The 7,469-nt window shown below is 46.3% G+C and overlaps 1 protein-coding gene across 1 annotated transcript in view; it reads right to left on the reverse strand.

Annotated features, from left to right (window-relative positions):
- Psd4 (pleckstrin and Sec7 domain containing 4) overlaps positions 1 to 5,610 on the reverse strand; it is a 28,506-nt gene extending 22,896 nt beyond the window's left edge. Inside the window, exon 1 of the mRNA XM_090336363.1 lies at positions 5,468 to 5,610. The gene's annotated coding sequence lies outside the window, so the exon portion shown is untranslated. The remainder of the gene's footprint in view (positions 1 to 5,467) is intronic.
- Between the last annotated feature and the right edge of the window lie 1,859 nt (positions 5,611 to 7,469).

Consider the following 7,469-nt stretch of genomic DNA (forward strand, 5'->3'; position numbering starts at 1 on the left):
CCTTATAGGAGCACCTCCGACAGAAAGGGTACAGCCTGCCTACTTCTCCTGTGTGCTCCTGCCTCTGAGGCCTACACCATTCGCAGAGCTAGCTCACAAAGCACAGTCTTGTTTCTTCCAAGCTGCATAGGGCCATTCAAAGCAGTCCAGATGAAAGCAGTTAAGACTTCTCCACTTAACTTCAGCCTCACGGAAGAAGGAGTTCAAGCCTTGCTTTCCCATGGAGGTCTGGACCAAACACAGCATGGAGAGGAAATTGGTCTTATTACTCTTCTCTAACTATTTTAGTTAGATCTTCTGACATCATTCTTGGTTCCATCTTTTTATCACACATCCCCAGCCTTACGCTGAGGATGTATTGGAATTGTCCCCTAAGTCTCTGACTTAGCTACTACCTGCTACCATGTTCCTCAATGCAGCTGCCCACGTCTGTCCTCACCGCTCTCTAGATTAAGAGGCCTGTGACAGTCCTGCTTCCAGCAGGGAAGGTATGAGTGGGCCTCAGGATATACTATAGTTTGGATCTAGAATGTATCCCAAAGGCTCATGTATTTAAGGTATAGTCACTAGTTTGGCACTATTCAGAGGACTTTTAAGAGGCAGGGCCTAGTGGAAGGCCATTGGAAGCACACAATTGAAAGAGCTTGTTGGACCCTCGTCTCTTTTTAATTTTAGCCATGAGATGAATAGTTATTTTCTGTCACATGCTCTCTCCATGATGCAATGCTTTGCCAAAGGCCCAAAGCAACATTGCCAATTAACCAATTAACCTTCAAGATGATTAGCGAAAATAAAAATTTGCTCTTCATGTAGGTTGACTATCACAAATGGTTGTTGCGGGGATAGGAAACTATTACAAGACTCACTGTCTACACTTGAGTAAACTTTTATTTTTATTTATTTATTTATTTTTTACCAGTCCTGGGCTTGAGCTCAGGGACTGAGCACTGTCCTTGGACTTTCTCAAGACTAGAGCTCTACCACTTGAGCCTCAGCATCACTTCCGGATTTTTGTCTATGTATGTGGTATTAAGGAATCGAACCCGGGTCTTTGTGCATGCTAGGCAAGCACTCTACCACTAGTCCAAACTCCAGCCCAATACTTGAGTAAACTTGAGTCACAACCTCTCCCCCCTGAATAGGCTTGTTTCAGAGAGAGGTGGGGGGAGAGAGACAGACAGGAAGGAAGAAAGGAGGTAAAACACCCTACCACTGAAGCCTCCTCAGGAAACCTTTCACACAGTAAGTATACAACAGTGCACAATGAGTGGGAAGATCAAACTACTTAAGAGCTAGAAAGGAGAGGAGGGAGAATCATTTGGGTTACAGGTAATGAAACAGACAAATCTAACTCCACCCAACTGCCTCTCTCCTCAGACCACAAGCACTCCCCTCCCTGCCTCCTCTAGGCCCTACTAAGCCTTGCTGTCCAGGCCTACCTGGCTCCCCTTCCCATGCATGTCCCTTCTCCTGTCCTCACCTCTTGAGCCTCACATACCTCACATCTGGATATGTAGCAGCCTCATGCCATGTGGGCATCAGAACATTCTGTCACAATAACATCAACCCACTCACATTCACTGAGCATTAACTTGACAAATCCACATTCAAACAATGGGAAAAGAGGCAGGCTAATGGGAAGGGTGTCTTAGATTTTTAAAAATAAGACCAAACAGAGTTCCACATGCTTTTGTTTGAAAATATGTATATGGAGAACTCAAGAAACTAATCCCCCCCAAACCCAACAAACCAATCACTAAATGGGCAAGGGAGCTAAAGAGAGACGTATCAGAGGGAGAGGTAAAAATGGCAAAGAAACATGTGAGAAAATGTTCCTCATCCATGGTCATAAAGGAAATGCAAATTAAAACAACCCTAAGATACCATCTTACCCCAATCAGAATGGCCACTATTCTGAACTCAGAGAACAACAAATGCTGGCAGGGTTGTGGAGAAAGAGGAATCCTGCACTGCTGGTGGGAATGTAAACTAGTTCAGTGCTGGGGCCTACCGGCAGCAAATTGGGGTTCCTGAAATAGGGGGCAGGGACTGGAAAAAATAAAAGAGAGACAAACACATCGGGTCCGGGAGGTCTGCAGCCCAGGTAAAAACTGCGGCCTCGGCCTCGTTTATTGTCAACTCCAGGCTCCTCTCCCTCCTTGAAACCAAGGAACTTCCAGGTGTTACATTCATATGGTAAAATCTCAGGTCATTTAAACAGAATAAGGCCAGAAAACAATAAGACAATAAAGCCATTGTCTGATGCAAATCAAGGTACAGTTTGATTCCACTCCGGCTCCCAACAGTTCAGCCACTCTGGAAGGCAGCTTGGAGGTTCCTCAAAAACTAAAAATAGATCTTCCCTACAACCCAGTCATACCACTCCTAGACATTTACCCTGAGCATCATAATCCAGGTTATGATAAGGACACCTGCTCAGCCTTGTTCATCTCTGCACTATTCACAATAGCCAAGCAATGGAAACAAACCAAATGCCCTACTACAGATGAATGGATACAAAAAAATGTGATATAGATACACAATGGAATGCTACACAGCCAACAGAAAAGATAAAATAATCTTATTCGCAGGGAAGTGGATGAAACTAGAGCAAAGCATGTTGAGTGAGATAAGCCAAGACCAAAGGAACAAAAGGCACCTGGTCTCCTTGGTATGTGGATATTAGATCCAAACAGTACAAGAGCGATGACTCAATACTCAGATACTCAAGGTCATTGACATGAACTCAGAGATATAACTATCTAGGCATATAAATTTATGATGGACTATGTATTCTGTAGACATAATGATATACTATATGTATCTATGTGTATCTATGGAACTCTCAGCTTAATTTTAATTTTGTTCTTAAATTTATGTGGCAGTGATTGCATATAGAAATTCCATCCTTGAATACTTGTTTGTTAACTTGACATTTGAAATATGATGTAAAAAATCAATATTAATAAAATCTTTTAATAAAAAATGTATATGAACATAAAGCTACCATTTAACAACAAACCAATGGCTCTGCTGAATATAAGATTTACCTTCCCAGAAGGAAGCCATTGTTCTTGCTGAACTTTTTTCAGAAGGGGGAAAAAAAGTAGTAAAGCTGCAGCAAACTTCATGGAGACCAGAGAGAAGAGAGATGGTGTTGGCCTATAGAACTGGAAGGGTGTGAGAGGAAAGGGGGAAAGGAAAAAGGGGAGCCCCAGACAATAGAAGGAGAGGCAATTTAGATCACAGATAGTGTGGTTGATAGGGCAAGGCAGGTGGTATGACTAGTCCAAGACTCTTTAAACCAATTAAAATCCGCCTGACTACAGTCCATCTCTTACTCTGATTTCAGAAAACCTATCCCAGTGTGTACTTCCTTGTGTCTGCCCCTATGATTCTAGTTGCCTGGAAATAAATATCCAGAAAATAGATTCTCTGTGCTGCATGTGAATGGCTGCATTACCCCTACTCTCATCCACCAAGTGTTAGGGGGCTTGCTTACTGATTTCCTGTAGTTCAGCTGAATTAGAAGATTAAAAAGTGGGTGTTGACTCAAGAACTTCAAGTGCAGCCTGGTGGAAGGCAGGCCTAGTTCCATATTAGCCATAGAGTAGCACATGGCTTTGAAGCAGTGTTGCCAAATAAACATATTAGGGGGCTGAGGATTCAAGAACATTGACGTAGAGCACTGTCGTAAGAGTCTCCTTCTAACTCTACCACTGAGAGAAAAAAACTTCACCTGTTCCTTATCTGTAAAATAGGGAAATAAGATGATGTAAAGTTCCCCTGCTGGTTTGCTATGAAAATGGAAGTAGGTCTGGGCCTGGCTCTTGGGAGGTACTTCAGGAGCTAGTATGTTTTACTCCATTTAAATCTGTGGCTCTGCCATGCATTTAAAGAAGCAAAAATAAACACAAACAAAGACCCCAACAACTGTCCTTGTGAGACTCAGCCAAATCCCCACATTCTCAGCTCTCAGTTGACTTCTGGGGAGTCAGCCCAGAGCTTTCTTTCTGGAGAACTATGTCTATCTGCCTGCCTGCCTGCTGTCTGTCTGCTCTCATGCTCTCTCTCCCTTCCTCCCTCCTTCCCTCCTCACCCCCTTCCTTTTAAGTATTCAGACAGCAAGCAGCCTTTCTTCTTGGAAAATACTTTTCTTCTTGGAAAAAGCTTGAAGGCTCCTCCTGCCTGTCTAGGGAAATTTCTAGTTCCTGTGCAGCACAGGCTGCTGTTCTGTCTGTGTAGACATCCCTGGTAGGGAGTAGAGCGAAGTCTAACCCTAACTCTATCAAATGCCTCTCCCTGCTGCCCCCCCACACACCTGAACCTGGGACCAGAGCACAGTGAAAGCTGGAAGGAGTCTTCATGCAAATATGCACAGAGTGGGGGTGGGGAGGTCCCCTGAGCCTTGTGTTAGAACAAGCAGAAGCTCAGAAAGAAAACAGAGTGAGGGGGACAGGAGGAAGCAGTGACATACATTGAAGAGCTCCAGCACAGCAGTGGGCTATGCTGGCTCTTTCTTTCCTGTCCTTTCACCCTACAGCTAGGTTCTAATCTCCATGTTGGACAGTTCTTTATCTGTGGAAGGAGTTGGTAATGTTATGGCCTGCAGCCTCACAAAGCATAGGACAGACCTTTTGGGGCCCATTCTTTCAAGCCAAAGTGTATTCTAGCTAAAGTTGAGCAACTCTAAGTGGTATTCATTGTCGGCTAATGATAGGTCACCCTTCCCAGCCTGTAAGCTCAAGAATGACTGGAAAGTGGAATCTAGATTCTAGAATAAGGGGAAAAGAGACTGAAGCTTCACTTCCTTTTAGCATCAAGGTATCAACCACTACCAAAAGGTCTTCCAGTGTCTCCAACAGATGCGTTTGAGAACAACATGGTTCCTCCAGTATATCGGCATTAACAGACCTAAACCAGAGCTAAACAGACAGGAAGGATCCAGTACCTCTGGGTGGGGCCTCTGGGCCCAAGAGGTACAAGCTGGAGCTGAGAGCCCTCTAATGGCCAAAGCCCAGTCTCCTCCCCTAAAGCTAAGGCACACAGGGCTTTCCCAGCCCTCAGCCTGCTGGGACTCCCTCTCTCCAGGGTCTAGGGCCAAACTATAGTGGAGGTCTCACCACAGCAGCCACAAAAAAGAAGTTCAAGAAGGCTTCCTGTTCCCTTCTCTCTTCAATATTGCAGACCTCTCGGGATCTGGAACAAGATCTGGAGACTGGGAAGCCATCAGGGAGGGAAGGAACAGATGGAAAGGAAGCAGGCACAGAGAGGAGGACAAGTGTGGAAAGGACGCCATCCTCTAGCAAGGTCAGACTCATGCCAGGTGCACAGGCAAACGGACCGTACAGGCCGAAGCCCTCATCTCCTTCCTGCCCACTATCCTGTCCCTACCAACAGCTCTCCATCTTCCTGGCTCCTCCAAGGCTCTTCCCGGCCCCACCCCAGGCAGGTCCACCTGGCTCACCTCCAACGGACTCAGAAGAGGTGACCTGTCCTGAGCTGCCCAGCCTCGGGAGCACTTCCTGCTGCAAGTCATCTGCCCCGTGAATGTGGTAGCTGAGCTTCCGACTTCCGCTCTCTTCACCACAGCGACTGACACACACACACACACACACACACACACACACACACACACACACTCCCTCCTCCTTCTCCCCAGCCCTCACTGCTGCTCAAGCACCTACACTTTCTGCCCACAAGACAAGAACATGTACTCAGCTCCAGCACCTCCCAGCCCTTTTCCCACACAGTCCTTTGATGGAGGTCTCAAAAGACTGAGACATGACACAAAATGGGGCCCCAACAGTACCCCCTCACACTGGACTGGCTTTTCCCACAGTAGAAAGGCCTGTGAGAGAGAAAGGGGAAGGTATCAAAGCTGAGACCATGACAGGCCCCTCCTTCTTCCTCCCTGGGTTCTGCTGCAGCTCAGTCTTCTCTCTAGAAGATGCACGGGGAGACAGCAGGGCCCCCAGTCAGGCAACTCTGTTTTTTAAAAAAAATTTCATATATGGCATTTCAATTTTTATATGGCTTGCCTCATGTCCCCAGTAATAATGGCACCAGATATAATTGCCTTATAGTGTTCCCCAATAACTCCAGTCCTCAGACCCACTTTGGAAAGTTTTATTATGCTGAGATTCAGACCTATAGCCAGGCTCAGAGAACCCCAGCTGCTGCTCAGGGTTGCATAACCCAGAAGTCACAAAGTGTTATTCAAATTTGGAACCTCTGAAGATATGAAGCACCTGTCATTCACTTTCTATGGCTTCCCCTCCCCCCTGCCCAGGCTGTGAGTGTCAAATAGGGGATCGAGGCTGGAGGAAAGCCACTTTCATATACCATTTTCTCTTCCCTCTATATGCCCTTCTTCTCGTGCCTCAACCACCACCATTTTCTCAATGATGATCCAAAGATATCACAATAGCCTAAGCTCTACACCTTATAGGCCCAGCTACCGGTCGAGCTACCTTGACCGATTATGAAGCATAACAGTAGTGACCCACCCATCCCAGGCTGAGAAGACCTGGCCCTAGCTCAGGCCACCCTCCAGTCTTACCTCTCTCACAGCATGAGGGAGTGATAGGACCGTGCCTGCCTGGGACCCATATACCCCTTTCTTCTACCACAACCTGGGCATCAAGGTCCTGGGAATTCATTGCTTCCAGCGAATGTGACTTTCTCTTCCGGTGGACAAGTCATTGATGCTCTAGGCAGCCTTAGGCTAGTGTGGATGGTAGCAAGAGTGCTGATAAGAAGGCTGAGGGGAGACAGGATGTGGAGCCAAACACAGATCATCCATCCTTGTGGACATGTGATATGGGGAAGAGAAAAGGAGGAGAGGCTACTTCAGGGACCAAAGTCTGGGGTGAGCTCTGCTAGAGCAGGAGCTACATTTATAGGAGACAGAGAATCCTAGAGCTGAGTCCCCAGGCCACCACCATGGTGAGTGGTAGGAGAACTGGGAGATAGGAGAATATAATGCAGTTTGGTCTTGGTCTTGAACTCGGGGTCTGGGTGCTGATCCTGAGCTATTTCACTCAAAGCTAGCATTCTACCACTTTGAACTATAGCTCCACTTCTGGTTTTCTGGTAGTTAACAGGAAATGAGAGTCTCATGTGCTCAGACTTTGGACCAAGATTCTCAGATCTCAGCCTCCTGAGTAGATAAGAGTACAGGTGTGTGCCACCCGTGGCTGGCTATAATTTTCCCATATTTGATATGGCAGAGTGAGCAGAATAGAAAGGAGAGAATATTGTTAATGTGAGCTTGTTGAATCTCTCTAGAGAGACACTGGATTCAAGGTAGAGTTCTGGGGTACCCAGGGAAGAGAATTTTAGGTGGGAAGCTAAATGTCGAATTTCTTACCTAGGGCAGCAAAAGTCTTCACATGTCAGAGAAATGACAATAGGCCAAAGAGTAGGAGAAGATGATTCTGCGGCAGGATGGCAGAGCCAGTCAGATT

Source organism: Megascapheus bottae, chromosome 7 (genome assembly GCF_031878675.1).
Source record: "Megascapheus bottae isolate mThoBot1 chromosome 7, mThoBot2.hap1, whole genome shotgun sequence".
Taxonomy (NCBI): domain Eukaryota; kingdom Metazoa; phylum Chordata; class Mammalia; order Rodentia; family Geomyidae; genus Megascapheus; species Megascapheus bottae.